This window comes from Eretmochelys imbricata, unplaced genomic scaffold (genome assembly GCF_965152235.1).
Source record: "Eretmochelys imbricata isolate rEreImb1 unplaced genomic scaffold, rEreImb1.hap1 Scaffold_33, whole genome shotgun sequence".
In the NCBI taxonomy this organism is placed as follows: domain Eukaryota; kingdom Metazoa; phylum Chordata; order Testudines; family Cheloniidae; genus Eretmochelys; species Eretmochelys imbricata.
In genome coordinates, this window is record NW_027554345.1 from 118,058 (window position 1) to 135,478 (window position 17,421).

Sequence of the window (17,421 nt, forward strand, 5' to 3'; positions counted from 1 at the left end):
GTTGCAATAAAATGGATATAATGGGAGCTCATCAAGTGGTGTAATATAGCAAACCACAGCGCACGTGGGAGCCCTGAATTATTCGAGCAGTTCTATTACCTACAGTGAGACCCCTGGTGTGCAGGAAGGCCAGTTTCTAAGTCATGATTGCAGCGCCAGGTATTCGCTGACTCATACGGCACGGTCTGGATGGACCTGGATCTGCCTGGGGTAAAGTGAGCTAAAGGAGCTGCACTGCGACATGGGCAGAACGTGTCCAGCCCACCCTGAACTGAACTCCACTGATGTCAGTGGGGACTTAAGGGGTTTATTCCTGATGAAGTTCCCTACAGTGCAGCAGGTCTACGCGAGGTATACGATGTTTGCAGTGTTGTTTTAGCTGTGTTTTTCCCAGGATATTAGAGAGACAAGGTAGGTGAGGTAATATCGTTTATTGGTCCAGCTTATGCTGGTGAAAGAGACAAGCTTTTGAATTTACACAGAGGTCTTCTTGAGATCGGGGACAGGTACTCAGCATGTCACAGCTGCATACAAATGTGGAACAGATAAGGCCTTAACACGTTGCAAGAGCGTATTCAAGGTGAAGTGGGCAGTTAACACCTCTCCAGTCACAGGACAAAAAGGGTTGGGGAATGTCTACACTTACTATTTAAAGGGCAGAAAGTCCCTTTTTTGCTTTAAAACCACTGGACTGTCTACTCTTCTTAATGACTTTTTGCAGTGAAACTTAAAGCTCTGGGATAGCTGCCCTACAGCGCTGCTCTCATCGGGGATGGAAGTGCTGGTAGTGTAAACACTCTCTGACGCCTGAGGAATTGAGTGAGTGCACAAACCAGCGCTTTACTTTCACCGGTCCCCTATCACCAGTGAAACTTACAGCATTACAACTTACAGGGTACAACTTAATAATTAAGGCCATGATTTTTGCTGTGTAGCGGATTTATGAATTTAAGTATCATGAAACAATTACAACCCATACTCACTGGGGACCACATCCTGAATGATATCTTTCCCGAACCTCCTCCTCTGGCCTTCAAACACACCCCTGCAACCTCTCCAACCTCATTATCAGAAGCAAGCTCCCCACACACCAGGAGCCACCAACTCAAAGCGGCACCAGCCTCTGCCATAACAACAGATGCAAAACCTGCCAACATATCTTCACTGCCACAGTAGTCAAAACCCCCCACAACACACATTTCCAGATCCAGGGGCTCTACACATGCCTATCACAACATGTGGCATACCTCAGCTGGTAGGCCTTCTCAGAGCAAGCCCAACCACATACCAAATGGCAGGGAGAGGAGAAGGCCTCTCTTATAAACTTTAGTCCACTGCTTAGGGCACTCACCAAGAATGTGGGAGACCCACAGTTCAATTTTCCCCTCTGCCTGAGAGGAAGAAGGGAATTGAACAAAGGTTTTCTACATTTTAGATACATGCTCTAACCATTGGGGAAAAGATAGGCTTGAAGGATTGGATTTGTATCTCTAAATGTCCCGTACACATCAACTTTACAGTACACACAAAAAAGAATGAAAAAAATAATTCTGTTGCTAAGAATAGAAATTTACAGATAGGCAAAGTAAGAAAAATGCTGCTTGAGAATTTATTAGAGTTTGATTTAAGGATATTTGCCTTGTATATTTTAACACGTGATGTTGTCAGCGTGTGTTGTAATGGTTGTAAAGCTTTAACTTTTAAAAACCAACATCTCCTGTCATTAAACAATTATCGTCTGACCAGCTCTGTTGTGTGACTCACCCTCACAATTTCCCACACCTCTGATTGTTTAAATCAATAAAAATCTGGAAAAAACAATACTTAAAACTCAAATGCAAAAATTGATAAAAATAGAAAAAAATGCTTAAAAGTACACACTGATATTATACGCTGAAATTATAAAAAAATAAAAATTGAATTCTGCCAAGCCTAACTAAAGGATATCCAAATGTGGTGCTCTTCCAGTCTCTCCTGTTGAAGCTGTTGTACTGTATATAAACAATTAAATATGCACTGGGCCTCAGAGTGAGCAAAAGTGACTCTGTATCCCAGTGGTCAGGTCAGTCATTGGAGAGATGAAAGATCCTTCTGCTAATTCCTTCTCCTGATCAACCAGAGGCCCTGCCCCCACAACGCCCCTGCCCCCACACTGCCTTTTCTCTGAGGCCCCGGTCCCACACCGCCTCTTCCCCCAAGGCCCCGCCTCCACACCACCCCTTCCCTCGAGGCTCCACCCTCATCCTGCACCTTCCCCCGAGGCCCTGCTCCGGCACCTCCTCTTCTCCCGAAGGCCCTGCACTTTGCTTGCTCTTCTCGGCCACCTGCCGCCTCTCACTTGCCCTTAAGGCCAGTAAAAAGTGATGGGGCCATGGCCCCCTGGCTCCCCCTATTCCAGCACCCCTGTGTCCCTCTGGCCATTTTGTGTAGATTTACATGTGTTCAGAGCCTGCATACTAGACAAGGTTTCGCAGGTGAGATAAGCTGGGTGAAACCCATCTTCACAGGTTTGTGGATCATGCTGCGGCTTCCACAGACGCATGCCCAGAGACACAAAGTAAGATACTTTGGGAATGTATACAGTGCAAATTTAGGTGCCTAGGTCCAGATTTTTAAAGGTATTTTTAAAGGTAGGGATTTCAGTGGGTGTTAGGTGCTTAGAGGCTTTGAAAATCCCACTAGGCACCGAAATACCTTTAAGAATCTGGCCAGAAGTAAGTTTAGGTGCCTACAGAGTTAAGTGGAAGCAGAGCGAGTGTTTGTGGATTGCAGTGGTGCCTAAAAGTGCCTAAATCTAGTCTTGAGGTGCCTAAGTCCCTTTGTGGATCTGAGCCTGGGTAACTAGAGGTCACCGGAGTCTTCTTTATTCATTGAAGCAGGAAGCCACTCATATACTGTGAATTTTAGTTCCTTTTCCCCTGATCTGCTACTACCAGACCTATTGATTGAGACCTTGACAGAATGGCTCTGAGATATTTGTGTGTTTCTCCAGTTACACATTGATCGAAACTCCTGAAATCAAAGCTATTGTGCTGACATAAAGCAGGGTGCTGAATCATGGCTAGTATGTTGAAAGTTCAGTCAGAATATCAAAGTGTTAGTCTTCACATGGCTAGATAGTTATCATTTTCCCCATTCTGTAATCAGGAAGATCAAACTGAAAATTATTCTTATTTAGCATTTCTAGAACACCACAAATGGTTGCGTGGGAATTTAACATACAAATAAAGAAAAAAATATTTTGCCCCCAAATCACGTTGTGCTAACTAATCTGATTTTGTTATGATTAATTATTATTATTATTATCATTGTTGTTACTGTTGTTTCTTTTTATTTTAAATTCAAATAAGAACATTTTATTAAATGTTAAAAATATGCTTAAAAACATGACAATACATCAAATTACCAGCCAGCCATACAGATAGATAGAACCCAGTCTCAGCATCACCCACTGACTGGCACACAGCTCCCAGTGTCCATTGGGCACCCAGCCCCCTGCATCTCCTGGGAAATTACCAGCCCAGGAGCCACCCCGAAGCAGGATATTTTGCAAATGGCAAAATTTGGAAAATGGTAAGAAAGTGCGGGGGAAAAGGCCCTACTTCTTGACCTTCCTCTAACTTTTGCCATTTGGAAAATAAAAATTAAGGGTTGAAAATATTACTGTCAGACACAAAGCATACTTTCACTGTTAAAGAAAATGCTTTCAACACTTAACAATAGTCAGTGTTCAGTGGAAATTGTTTGGAAACAGGAAGGAAGTGTGAAAAATCCCAGTGCTTTCCTATAATATTTTCCTATGGTTTCAAAATTTCTTTCAAGAAAATTGGAATTTCCAGACAGGAATCTTTCTAATGGGATATTTCCCATACAATTTTCCACAGGAAAAATCCTCATTTTCCCACCAGCTCTACTCAACATCAAGAGTTTTCACATTATCCCCAGAAAGAACATGGAACCTCTATCCATTCACAGAACAGGTCAAGTGTTCACTTCAGCAATGCTCCGCCCACCTCAGATCCGCATCACGTCAGTTAAACATGACACATGTGCAGTGACAATCAAAGAGTTGTTTGTGAGCCACGTGTTCTACACCGAGCTCTCAGTGTGCTTCAGAATGCATCATTTGGGGTGAAATATTACCCTCCCCAGAGTGCCAGCATAAGGCCTACACAACACTTCAGACATATTTTGAGGACTTAACTGGGAGTCAGGTGGTGCACAGGTCTTGTATTGATCTTCTGAACAGCAGTGAGTTTCACCCTTTAAGAATTTGGGCCTGGTCCAAAGCTCACTGACTTCAATGGGAGTCTCCCCATTGACTTCATTGGGCTTTGGCTCCTTCCCTAATAGGATTGAGAGACTCAGGAGTTGGCCAAAGGTTCCCTGAGAAAAATTATTTTTTGTAGTGTACCTAGAATGGAGAAATTGGAGAACAACCAGCCAACTGGCCTACTTTATATGAGCCAGTTCGAGGAAGGAGAGGGAAGTATGAATGTCCACTTCCTTGCAACTTGTGCAATCATTCACACCTCTGAATGAGAATATAAATGCTCAGGACCTATTTCCTCATAGATTCATAGATATTAAGGTCAGAAGAGACCAATATGATCATCTAGTCTTACCTCCTGCACAATGCAGGCCACCAAATCTCACCCACTCACTCCTGCAATAAACCTCTCACCTATGTCTGAGCTATTGAAGTCCTCAGATCATGGTTTAAAGACTTCAAAGTACAGAGAATCCTCCAGCAAGCGACCCGTGCCCCATGCTGCAGAGGAAGGTGAAAAACCCCCGGGGCCTCTACCAATCTGCCCTGGAGGAAATTTCCTTCCTGACCCCAAATACGGCAATCAGCTGTACCCTGAGCATGTGGGTAAGACTCACCAGCCAGATGCCCAGGAAAGAATTCTCGGTAGTAACTCAGATCCCACCCCATCTAACATTCCATCACAGGCCATTGGGCCTATTTACCATGAGTAGTTCATAATCAATTAATTGCCAACATCATGTTATCCCATCATACCATCTCCTCCATAAACTTATTCAGTTTAATCTTGAAGCCAGATAGGTCTTTTGACCCCACTGCTTCCCTTGGAAGGCTGTTCCAGAACTTCACTCCTCTGATGGTTAGAAACCTTCGTCTAATTTCAAGTCTAAACTTCCTGATGGCTCGTTTATATCCATTTGTTCTTGTGTCAGCATTGGTACTGAGCTTATGCCTCTGATGGCCGTGCAGTCCCTTCTGATTGACACTGGTGTCAGTCAGAGAAGAATCAGGCACTATCATTCTGCTCTGCTAGCATTTTACATCAGCTCTGTAATTGCTTTCTGCAAGTGTAATTGACTACAGAAGCTGCAAGGCCATGGAGATTCATGCCATCATACTCCATGGTTTCTTTCAGACCTTGGCCAAACAGGGCAGGGATGAATGAAAATTTGGAGGAACTTTCCTCAGATATAGACACCTGTCCCATGAAGGAATGACTGAACCACCAGCTTACCTTGCCACAGTCAACCAGACATTCATGATTAAATGAATAGCATTTGGACAACATTAACCCTAAAGGGGCAATGAACCGAGACGTGATGCTGTCCACATGCCCTTCCCAGATCCATGCAAGCCCTTCCCAATAAATACAGGTATCTAGAAGACAATCATATACACGTGATTTTTTCAGTGTTTCAATCAGCTACAGAGATGATCATTATTTCTGAAACTTTGATGGCTTTTTTTGCCCAAACTTTCTAATTCCAATGCACACAAAAAGTTGACAGAAGGGTAACATTTTATGTGTTTCTTTTTGCAGTTTTTGGACACTAGTTCAACCATAGCATTGAATGCCATTGACTTCAAAGGAGCTACTCCAGATTTGCACAGTTGTGTAACTGACATCAGAAAAAAGATGTGTACCCAAATTACTTTCTATGAGAAAATATTTTTCTCTTCATCATGTCCCGCAATATTCTCCTCAGAGCCTCTTTCACCTCCTTCTTCCTCAGGCTGTAAATAAAGCGGTTCAAGGTGGGTGTGACGGTTGTGTAGATCAGAGATAGCACTTTGTTGCTGTCTGGTAAGTTAATGGGTCTTAAATAGATCAGGCTGCTGCTCCCATAATACAGTGTCACCACAATGAGGTGTGAGAAACAGGTGGAGAAGGCTTTGTGTCTGCCTTCAGCCAATGCCATCTTTAAGATGGTGGAGATAATAAAGATGTAGGACACAAGGATGAGAGTAAATGGCATGAAGATGACCAGTATAGCAGCTGTAAACAACTGCATTTCATACTGAGAGGTGTCAATGCAAGGAAGTTTAATCAATGGGGGAATGTCACAGAAGAAATAGTTAATCTTATTGGAGACACAAAATGACAAGGTGAAACCCCGGACTGTCTGTTCTAGGGACACCACATTACCACTGAACTATGAGAGAACTGCCAATGAAAGGCAGACCGTCCTGTTCATGATGAGCCTGTACCTCAGTAGGTTGCATATGGCCACGTAGCAGTGTCATAAATATAAAGAAAAGAGTATCACAAAATCCCTCCTTGGTGGCTGTACTGAATCGCTGTACCTGTAAGGGGTTAAGTAGCTCAAATCACCGAGTTGGCACCTGACCAGAAGGACCAATGAGAAAAGAAGATACTTTCAAATCTAGGGTGGGGGGAGAGAGGGCTTGTTTGTGGCTCTCTTTGTTTTGTTCCCTCTCCGGATGGAGGGAGAGACCAAGCAGGTACAACATCTCTTGAAAACATACCTGGAAGAATCCATCTAAAATTACAGAAATTGTAGGTAAGGCAAGGAATTGCATTCGGTTCTCTTTTGTTTTGGCTTGTGAATTTTCCTCTGCTAGAAAGGTAGTTTTATTCCTGTTTTTGTAACTTTCAAGCTGAGCCCAGTGGAGAATCCTCTGTGTTTTAAATCTTTGTATTACCCTGTAAAGTTGCCTTGCATCCTGATTTTGCAGGTGTGATTCTTTTACTTTTTTCTTTATCAATAAAGTTTTTCTTTGAAGAACCTGATTGATTGTCAGTGTCCTAAAGACAAAGGGTAGCTGGGGGACTTCACAGAAGAACTGATGCACCATGTTGCCTCAACAGAAGGATATTGCAAAGGTTTTTCCAGTGTGCACTGCAGAGTAGAGAAGAACATTGGTCCAGGCACTGGCTGCCATTTGGACACAAGCTCTTCTGTTCATAACTGTCTCGTAGTGCAGGGGTTGACAGATGGTGACATATCGATCGTACGCCATGATGGTCAGTATGGCAAAATCTGCTGAAGCAAAGAAGACGACGAGAAAGACTTGGGCAACACATCCAGAATAAGAAATCGATCTTGTGTTCATGAGGGAGTTGGCCATGGATTTGGAGATGGTGTCAGAGATGGAGCTGAGGTCTAGGATGGACAGATTCATCAGGAAGAAGTACATGGGGGGGTGTGAAGGTGGTGGTCGAAAGCTATGGCTGTGATGATGAGAAGGTTCCCCAGTAGGGATATCAGGTAAAGCACTAGAAACACCACAAAGTATAAAATCTGCAGTTCTGGAACATCAGAGAACCCCAGGAGAAGGAATTCGGTCATGGTGGTTTGGTTGGACATTTTCTTCCTCAGTACACTGTGTGACGGCTGTACGGGGAATGAGACGGACCATGGTCAGGATTAGAGCAACAGAGGGAATTGCCCTGATTCCTCTTTCTCTAATATCTCATTATATGAATGTCAAAGGTGCACAGAACTCGTCACTTACAATGAGTAGGTGTTGGTAGTGCTCCTCACCTCTGACAATCAGTCCGTCATGTTATCACACTATTGTAAATTGGGTCAGATCCTTTAAAGTCAATGGAGCTTCATTACTTTACCCCATCTGACGATTTGGCCCACAATGTTACTTGTTAAACACAGCCTGATTCCCACGTAGACACACACAACCTTCTAAGTAGCAGCTCATCTGTGATTTTTCTACCCCAAGCTCTCTGCCTAGACGGCCAGCTTCCTGCTTCCAAATTGATTTATGGCACCAACTCCCAGCTGCACTTTGGCCTGCGTGTTACAATGGACTAGCAGCATCCCTCCATCATCACTATGTTGTATCATTTACTCTGTGCTGTGCGGTGCAGGGGTTGCCAGGACACTTGGGCTCTACTCTTGTCTCTGACAGTGACCTGCTGTGTGACCTTGGGCCAGTCATTTCCCCTCTTTCTGCCTCAGTTTCCCCTCCCTCCATTTCTCTGCTGTGTCTACTAGGACTGTAAGGGCTTTCAGAGAGGGGACGGGGGGCAGATTTTTAAAGGTATTGATGCACCTAGTGAGATTCTCAAAAGCATCAGGGCCCTCAACACCCCTTGAAATCAAGGAGTTATAAGCTCCTAGGTGCTTCTGAAAGTCCCACTAGGTGCCGAAATACCTTTGGAAACATAGCCCCATGTCTTGTTATGTGTAAGTTCTGCACACCCATTGACACCGAGTATACTCAGCCAGCAGCAGTGTGAAGCTAGGACAGGAGCTCTGACTTCTATTCGCAGTGAGCTCCCGTATGTCCTTGAACGGGTCAGGATAGACAGGGGTTGTCTGCTTGGCTCAACTCTAACCCAGGGTTGAAAGGGGCTAGTCTGTACAAAACAGAGACTGTGAGCTGTCAACTTTACTGGTTATTCAGCTGTTACCTCCACGCAGCTATCCATTTGAAAGAGTAATCACACAGATGCAATAGAATAATGGTTTGAAATTAAGGGTTTATCAGGCAATATTAATGTTCTCCAATTTATTTGAGGTTTAAGGCTGGCTGGAAATTTTCAGCTGTGTTCTTTTTAATCAAGACTGGGTTTTCAGCTAAACAACAACGAATCTCAGAATCTGTCTGCTTTTCTCCAGACATTTTGGATTGTTCACTAAAGAAACTGAAAACTCAAAACACAAACATTTTTGGTTTTTTGATTAAAAAAATTCACTTTTCAGCAGAAAGTTTTCATTTGCCAAAAACTGAGGGGGGTGGGGGGATGTATTTGGGATTTTCAGTGAAAAGTCAAAATTTTCCTGAAAGGTGGAAAAATTCCAATCAGCAGTAGGCATCTGATTAATTTGAGAGTAAAAGTCTTAACGAGTTCAGATTGTAATTCATATTTATCCTCTTAATTTTCCCTCTATGTTCAACCCCAAACCCAGTTATTTGAAAAAGCAAACTTACTGTGCTGATCTTTGTGGATTTTTTCCCCAATGCATGATCCAATCAGTCATCCAGCACTACGATTCTTTGGTCAATATCTATCTTTGTACCAGAATCTAGAAGCAAAAAGCACATGCATCTGAGAATTCTTTCCCCCTTCATTTTCAGACTGCACTGCCAGAACTAGACTCAAACCTGTTGCTCTCTGCAGATGAGCTGTGTGTAGCTGGTGTTGAGCATCACTGGCATTAAAGGACTGATGCTGCAGGAAGGTAATTTATTCATGTCTATTTCCTAAGGGCGGGTGGGACTCACTCCCTGGAGCCCTGCACAGCTCAGCAGCAGAGGCCCAGGGGCAAGTGCAGTGATGCCTAGCTGATGAAGGCAAAAGAGCCATTCTGTCCCTCCAGTCCGACCCTCACATAGCATGGGGTCTGTGATCTCCCCCAGCATTCCCTGATTCCAGCCCAGCTTCTGTGTTATCTGTGCACCAGGATCACAAAGATGGAGATAGGCACCTATGGGGATTTATCAATGCTCCTAAATGAGCTCAGTGGCTAAGTCCCGTGGTCATTCAGTGGGACTGAGTAGCTTAACCTGCTTAGATGCTATTGTACATCCCAAAAGGCAGCTGTCATAAATATAAAGGGAAGGGTCAGCACCTTTACAATCCCTCCTGGCCAGAGGAAAAACCCTTTCACCTGTAAAGGGTTAAGAAGCTAAGATAACCTCGCTGGCATCTGACCAAAATGAGGAGACAAGATACTTTCAAAGCTGGAGGTGGGGGAGAAACATAGGTTCTCTCGGTCTGTGTTGTTTTTGCCGGGACCAGAGCAGGAATGCAGGTCAGATCTCCTGTAAAGGGCTAATAAGCAATCTAGTTAGATATGCGTTAGATTCTGTTTTGTTTAAATGGCTGAGAAAATAAGTTGTGCTGAATGGAATGTATATTCCTCTTTTTGTGTGTGTGTGTGTCTTTTTGTCACTTCAGGTTTTGCCTAGAGGGATTCTCTATCTTTTGAATCTGATTACCCTGTAAGGTATTTATCATCCTGATTTTACAGAGGTGATTCTTTTACTTTTTCTTCAATTAAAAGTCTTCTTTTAAGAACCTGATTGCTTTTTCATTGTTCTTAAGATCCAAGGGTTTGGGTCTGTGTTCACCTATGCAAATTGGTGAGGATTTTTATCAAGCCTTCCCCAGGAAAGGGGGTGTAGGGTTTGGGAGGATTTTGGCAGGAAAGACGTTTCCAAGTGGGCTGTCATAAATATAAAGGGAAGGGTAAACCCCTTTGAAATCCCTCCTGGCCAGAGGAAAAACTCCTCTCACCTGTAAAGGGTTAAGAAGCTAAAGGTAACCTCACTGGCACCTGACCAAAATGACCAATGAGGAGACAAGATACTTTCAAAAGCTGGGAGGAGGGAGAGAAACAAAGGGTCTCTGTGTCTGTCTATATGCTGTTTCTGCCAGGGATAGACCAGGAATGGAGTCTTAGAACTTTTAGTAAGTAATCTAGCTAGGTATGTGTTAGATTACGATTTCTTTAAATGGCTGAGAAAAGAATTGTGCTGAATAGAATAACTATTTCTGTCTGTGTATCTTTTTTGTAACTTAAGGTTTTGCCTAGAGGGGTTCTCTATGTTTTGAATCTAATTACCCTGTAAAGTATCTACTATCCTGATTTTACAGAGGTGATTTCTATTTACTTCTATTTCTATTAAAAGTCTTCTTGTACGAAAACTGAATGCTTTTTCATTGTTCTCAGATCCAAGGGTTTGGGTCTGTAGTCACCTAGGCAAATTGGTGAGGCTTTTTACCAAACCTTGTCCAGAAAGTGGGGTGCAAGGCTTTGGGAAGTATTTTGGGGGGAAGACGTGTCCAAACAGCTCTTCCCCAGTAACCAGTATTTGTTTGGTGGTGGTAGCGGCCAATCCAAGGACAAAGGGTGGAATATTTTGTACCTTGGGGAAGTTTTGACCTAAGCTGGTAAAGAGAGGCTTAGGAGGTTTTTCATGCAGGTCCCCACATCTGTACCCTAGAGTTCAGAGTGGGGGAGGAACCTTGACATGGGCTCTTTCCCGATTATATATTTGTTATATTTGCTTGGTGGTGGCAGCAAAAAAGTCCCAGGGCAAAAGGTAAAATAGTTTGTACCTTGGGGAAATTTTAACCTAAGCTAGTAAAAATAAGCTTAGAGGGGTTTTCATGCAGGTCCCCACACCTGTACCCGAGAGTTCAGAGTGGGTAAAGAACCTTGACACGGTGGCAGAGCGGTGGGATTAACTTAAAATCATTTTGAGATTTTTTGAACCAGAAGCACAGATTTTTTAAAAGGAAATATTTTTTTTTTCCTTTGGGCTGCTGGAAAGCAGGTTTTAAGCTTAAAGCAGTTAGAGGGTTTTTTTCCTCTCTGCTTGGGGGCCACAGCAGAAACAAAAGGGAATTGTCTTTTGTGAGCTGGAGTTTTCTTTACCTAAAGGCAGGGTAGTTAACCTCCTGCAGGGAAATTCACAAGTCTTCACAGACCTGAAGTTGTTTTTTACCTAAGAGCAACTAGAGGGGTTTTCTATCTATTTGCCTGGAAACAAAGGTATCAGGGTTTTTTTAAGGATTTTTCTGTAGGCTGACAATCACTATCAGACAACATAGGTATTCGGTTACAGCACAACCTATATATATTTTTTTTTTGACAAGCCAAGATTTTTGTTTGTTTGTTTGTTTTATTTCTAACTCTCTCTCTAACACTCTCCTTAAAATTCCTGAAGCTCACAAGATGACCACATTGGTCGCAAAATTAACTGGATGAGCTCTGGACATATTCAATAAGATGCCTATTGATGAGGCTTCTGACTATAATAAGATCAAGGATTTGTTTTAAAGCAATTTCAAATTACATCTGAAACGTACAGAGTAAAATTTCGAACCCTTAAGAGAGGGCCTGGACTAAGTAATGTGGCTTATCTAAACCAGATGAAGGATCTGTTAGAGAAATGGGTGCAAGGAAGGGGTGTCACTAGCTTTGACGGAATGTGTGATTTGATAGCTCAGGAGCAATTCCTGAATATATCCAAGGAAGAAATAAAACAGTGTTTATGGGATAAGGAAATGGACTCAGCAGAAAGTCTTAATTCTTATGCTGATCGATACGACCAGTCCCAGACCACCAGAGAGGCGGGGCAAGCCAGAACAAAACGGGTGGAGGGAGGAGAGAGGAACAACCCTGGTCACAGTTGGAGCGGATGCCAGAAGGAACAACCTCAGACCACACCCTACTACTGGAGGCAGCCCAAGGCCCCAACTATACACCAAGGAATTCTCCAGACACCTTATCATCCGGCCACACCATTCTCCAGCAACCCACCTCGCCCCAGTGACCCGTCAGCTGGACGATGTTTTAAATGTAACGAGCCGAGGCATGTAAAGGCCAACTGCCCCATGAACCGCAACAGATTACAGTTCATTGCACCGGAATAACACCAGAGGTCCTTAGACCCAGATACCTCCCAGATACCCTTGGAGTGGAGGGAAACTGTGAGTGTGGGCGGGAAGAAGGTCACCGCTTGGAGGGACACCGGAGCACAAGTGTCGGCTATCCATGCTTCCTCAGTGGACCCCAATTTAATTGATCCAGAGATCCAAGTGACAATTCAACCCCTCAAGTTGAACTCTTTCAATGTGCCTACAGCCAAGTTGCCTGTCCAGTACAAGGGCTGGTCAGGAACGTGGACTTTTGCAGTCTATGATGATTATACCATCTCCGCGCTGTTGGGGGAAGACTTGGCCAATCATGTGAAACTAGCCAAGAGGGTGGGAATGGTCACCGGCAGCCAGGCTAAGCAAGCTGTCCCGCCTAGCTCTGTTACGGAAACTTCTACCAGGACCCAGTCAGAGGTGATGGACCCAGACCGCATGCCAACGTCTGCAACAGCAGTAGTGGATCCAGTGCCAGAGACCCAGAAAGAGCCAGTCCCAGAACCTGATTGATTTTCAGTGTCCTAAAGACAAAGGGTCTGGTCTGTGCTCAAATTGCTAGCCAATTGGTTGGTATATTATTCACAAGCCTCCCCAGGAAAGGGGGGCGAAGGAGTTTGGGGGGATATTTTCTGGGGATCGGGATTCCAAGTGACCCTTCCCTGAATTTTTCTATAAATCACTTGGTGGTGGCAGCAATACTGTCCAAGGACAAGGAAGGAATTTGTGCCTTGGGGAAGTTTTAACCTAAGTTGGTAGAATATAAGCTTAGGGGGTCTTTCATGTGGGTCCCCAAATCTGTACCACAGAGTTCAGAGTGGATGAGGGGGGGGAATCCTGACAAGTGGTCATACTCCATGGAGGCCAGAAGGAATCCCTCAGAGGCCCCAAGGAAGAGCAGGAAATCCATTTGTACAACGCAGCCCATGTAGGAAATGTTCTTGTCCTCTGAGAGGAAGTTCACCAGCATCTTGGGGACAGTGACCGAGGTGTAGCAGGATAAGACCCGGAGAAAGAAATATGTGGGGGTGTGAAAGGCTGGGTCCATGGTGATGGTGATGAGAAGGATGTTCCCAGTAAGGGTAATGGTGTAAAATAACAGATAGATGCAGAACAGAGGTACCCCCAGCTCGCGGTGGTTGGACAATCCCAGTAGAGTGAATTCAGTCACCACAGTGAGGTCCCACATCTTGATTCTTCTGCATATTTCATCTGTGGGGGGACAATAAATATCTAGATAACATGTGAAGGAATGACCCATTTCAGGAACTAAGGAGGAGATGTTCAAAGGCACACATGGAAGTTATGGACTCAATTCCTGAGGACATTCAATAGGAGTTGTGGCCCACATCCCCAAAGGTATGTGAGTGGCTAACTCCCATTGATTTCTAGGGGAGTTTGGCACCTAAATACTTTAAAGTGTCTGGGAGCCTGAATGCCACATGTGCCTTTGAAAATCTTCCCCAAAAGTCATAGGAGCAAATTCTCTCTTCATGTCACCAAGTTCAAATCTCATGGAGGGTCCTTCCAAAATCCCTGTGTGGGTTGACTGGCATTTCCATATTCTCGATGTGGCCAGAAAATGGAAAAAAATGTCTCAAGAGAAAGAATCATCCCCAAAAGTTCATAGTTTCTGTGTGAGCAGTCAGGACTGCCTCGAAAGGGCCCCTCAGTTAGACAGATAGACTCACAGATAGACCAACAGAAAGACAGACAGACACATAGGCAGACCACTAAAAATACAGATACACCAATAGATACATAGACCAGTAGACCAATGGATAGATTTCATTTGGACCCAAGTTACTTGTTTAAATTCTATCCTCTTTCACATTCCTTTAACCATCCCACCTTCCCACCCTCTCCAAGAAGGATGCGCAGTTTCTGACTTGTAATTCATAAGGAACAGATTGACTACACTATGTTCTAACTGACACACTATGCAGATCCCCAGGTGGTGCAGATCAGCAAAGCTGCTTTGAAGTAAATGGAGCTATGCTGATTTACCCCTAGAATTCCATCTAATCAGCACAGAGTTTTCTGCCCTGCTCGGTGAATCTAAAGCAGGGGTGGGCAAACTTTTTTGGCCTGAGGGCCACACCTGGGTGGGGAACTTGCATGCATGGCCATGAATGTAGGGCTGGGGCAAGGGGCTGGGGTGTGGGAGCGAGTGCGGGGTGTGGGAGGGGGTGCGGTGTGTGGGAGGGGGTGCGGTGTGAAGGAAGGGGCTCAGGGCAAGGGGTTGGGGTACAGGAGGGGGCTCAGGGCAGGAGGTTGGGGTGCAGGAGGGTGTGTGGAGTGTGGGAGGGGGCTCAGGGCAGGGGGTTGGGGTGCAGGAGTGGGTGCAGAGTGTGGAAGGGTGCTCAGGGCAGGGGTTGGAGTGAGGGGTGCAGGAGGGGTTTGGGGTGCGGTTTCCAACCCTGCGCCATTTAACTTGAGTGGCTCCGGGGTGGCAGCAGTGCGCAGCGGGGCTAAAGCAGGCTCCCTGTCTGCCCTGGCCCCGCGCTCCTCCTGGAAGTGGCCGGCACCATGTCCCTGCGGCCCAGGGGGCGGGGGGCAGAGGGCTCCATGCGCTGCCCTTGCCTGCGGGTACCTCCCACGAAGCTCCCATTGGCCGTGGTTCCCCGTTCCCAACCAATGGGAGCTGCAGCACGTGGGGGCCGCAGGGACGCGGTGCTGGCCGCTTCCAGGAGTGGCGGTGGGCTAGAGCAGGCAGGGAGCCTGCTTTAGCCCCACTGCGCCAGAGACTGGCAATCCCATGTGCTGCCTCCAAAGCCCTAATGGGCCGGATTCGGCCCAAGGGCCATAGTTTGACCACACGTGATCTAAAGTATGAACACATTACCAGAGACCAGGAGGATGTGACTACAGGTCTAGAAGGAAATATAACAACTGTAAATAGCTATGAAGAGAGATATAACAAAAAGTAGAGCTGGTTGAAAATTTTGAGGTAAATGTTTTCCCCATAACAAAATGCTAATTCAACAAAATCTAAATTTTTAGCTGGAATGCAGTGATTTTGTCAAAATTTTCCAGAGGAAATTGATAAGATTGAAACATTTTGTTTTCTCTATATCATTTCATCTATCATATAATATAACATAATATTATATAATATGATACAATGATAAAGTCCAAATGAAATGTTTCAACCTTATTTGAAAAAACATTTTTCCTTATTGATATGCAATATTTCAGAATATTTTGTTTCATGACCAGCTCTGAAAAAGAGGTAAGGCATTGCTCTTATTCTAATTTGTAATAAATATATTAGAATAATAATAATTAATAATAAGCCAATTCTTTGAGCCCATTATTCTCGACTTACTGATTGTCATTTCAATTGTTCCATGAGCAATTCCACAGAAACCATTGTGATAATTTACAGAACAAGGTCCCGTTCAATATGAAGGTATCACAATCTGTCACCTCTGAACAACTAACATCTTTTGTGTCAGCCTCACTAACTCTGGCTGAGGCAGGTCAGTATTTAACCCATTTCTGCAGATGGGGAGAGTGAGGCACAGAGCGGCTAGACATGATTCTCTTCTAAGGTTGCACAGCTAACGTGTGGCTGGGGCAGGAAGAGATTCCAGATCTCATAAATCACCCTGGTCTAAGCACAGAACTGCCCCTGAATATTACCTATAGATGTGAGAATATACACCTCTGCAGAAAACCAAATGTATGATTAATCAAACGACTGAGATGGGAGTCATGTATATGTACAGAGAGATAGACAGACAAAAAGTTCATTTCATGTGCCCACCAACCATCAACACAGTCCCATTCTTTGTAGTCTCAAGCTGCTCCATTCTAAAGATACCAGTAAAGGCTGCATGAATACAGAGGCTGCAGAGACCAGAGCCTTGATAGCTTGGATTTGGTGAATAATAATTGTTAGTTTATGTTAATAATTCAGACCCCAGAAGGGGAGAGTAATTCCAATGCACCAATTGTAAGGCTTTCTTTGACTGGGAAAGGAGAGAAATGGAGACAGTGTCAGGGTCTGACACCAGTTTGTTGTTAGCCTTCAGCCCTAGGCATAGCCCTAACCCGTATTCAACAGGGACTTCAGCATGAGTTTACCTTTCAACCTTCAATGGGGCCACTCATAAGAATGTGCTGAAGTGGCTGTGGAATCAGGGTCTTTGTACAGAATATTCAAAGGGAGTGAGTTTTATATTCATACTCATGAGTGTTTGGAGCAGATCTTCAGCTGGTAAAAATTCTCAGAGATCTAATGACTTCAATGGAGCTATAACACTTTAAACCATCTGAGGATTGGCGCCTTGATTTTTAAGGATCCCCAGTGTGATACTTTCATTTGTTCACAGAAGCAAAAGAGAGCATGTTAAAAATGTATCCTGTCAAAACAGCTCAAAGGTCAAACACCGAGTATTTTAGGACGAACTGTTTGTAAATAACAGCTAGAGTAAGAGAGAGCCATAAAAATCTTTGTTAAATAAGGAGTCCTTATGAGAAAATCATGATCTGGACGTAGACAATTGTTAACAGGAAAAGAAGCACAATAATTTGCACAATAATTTCCATAGATTATTCATTATCTAGCTAGCTAACATAATTCACAATCAAATAGAAATCTATCATGATGACAAAATGAGGTTGTGTGTTAGGACAAGGAAGGTCCTGTCTGTCTGTCTCTCTATCTAATCACATACTCTGCTTTTCTCTATCATATATGCAGTGTACACAACCATGCACAAAGATGATATCCTAATACTAATCACTGGCCAGCTTCTGAGATCCTTTCTCAGTTTGGATG

At 44.1% G+C, this 17,421-nt stretch overlaps 1 pseudogene; it reads right to left on the reverse strand.

Annotated features, from left to right (window-relative positions):
* Positions 1–5,919: 5,919 nt before the first annotated feature.
* Positions 5,920–13,824, reverse strand: LOC144258659 (olfactory receptor 10A7-like; annotated as a pseudogene).
* Positions 13,825–17,421: the final 3,597 nt, after the last annotated feature.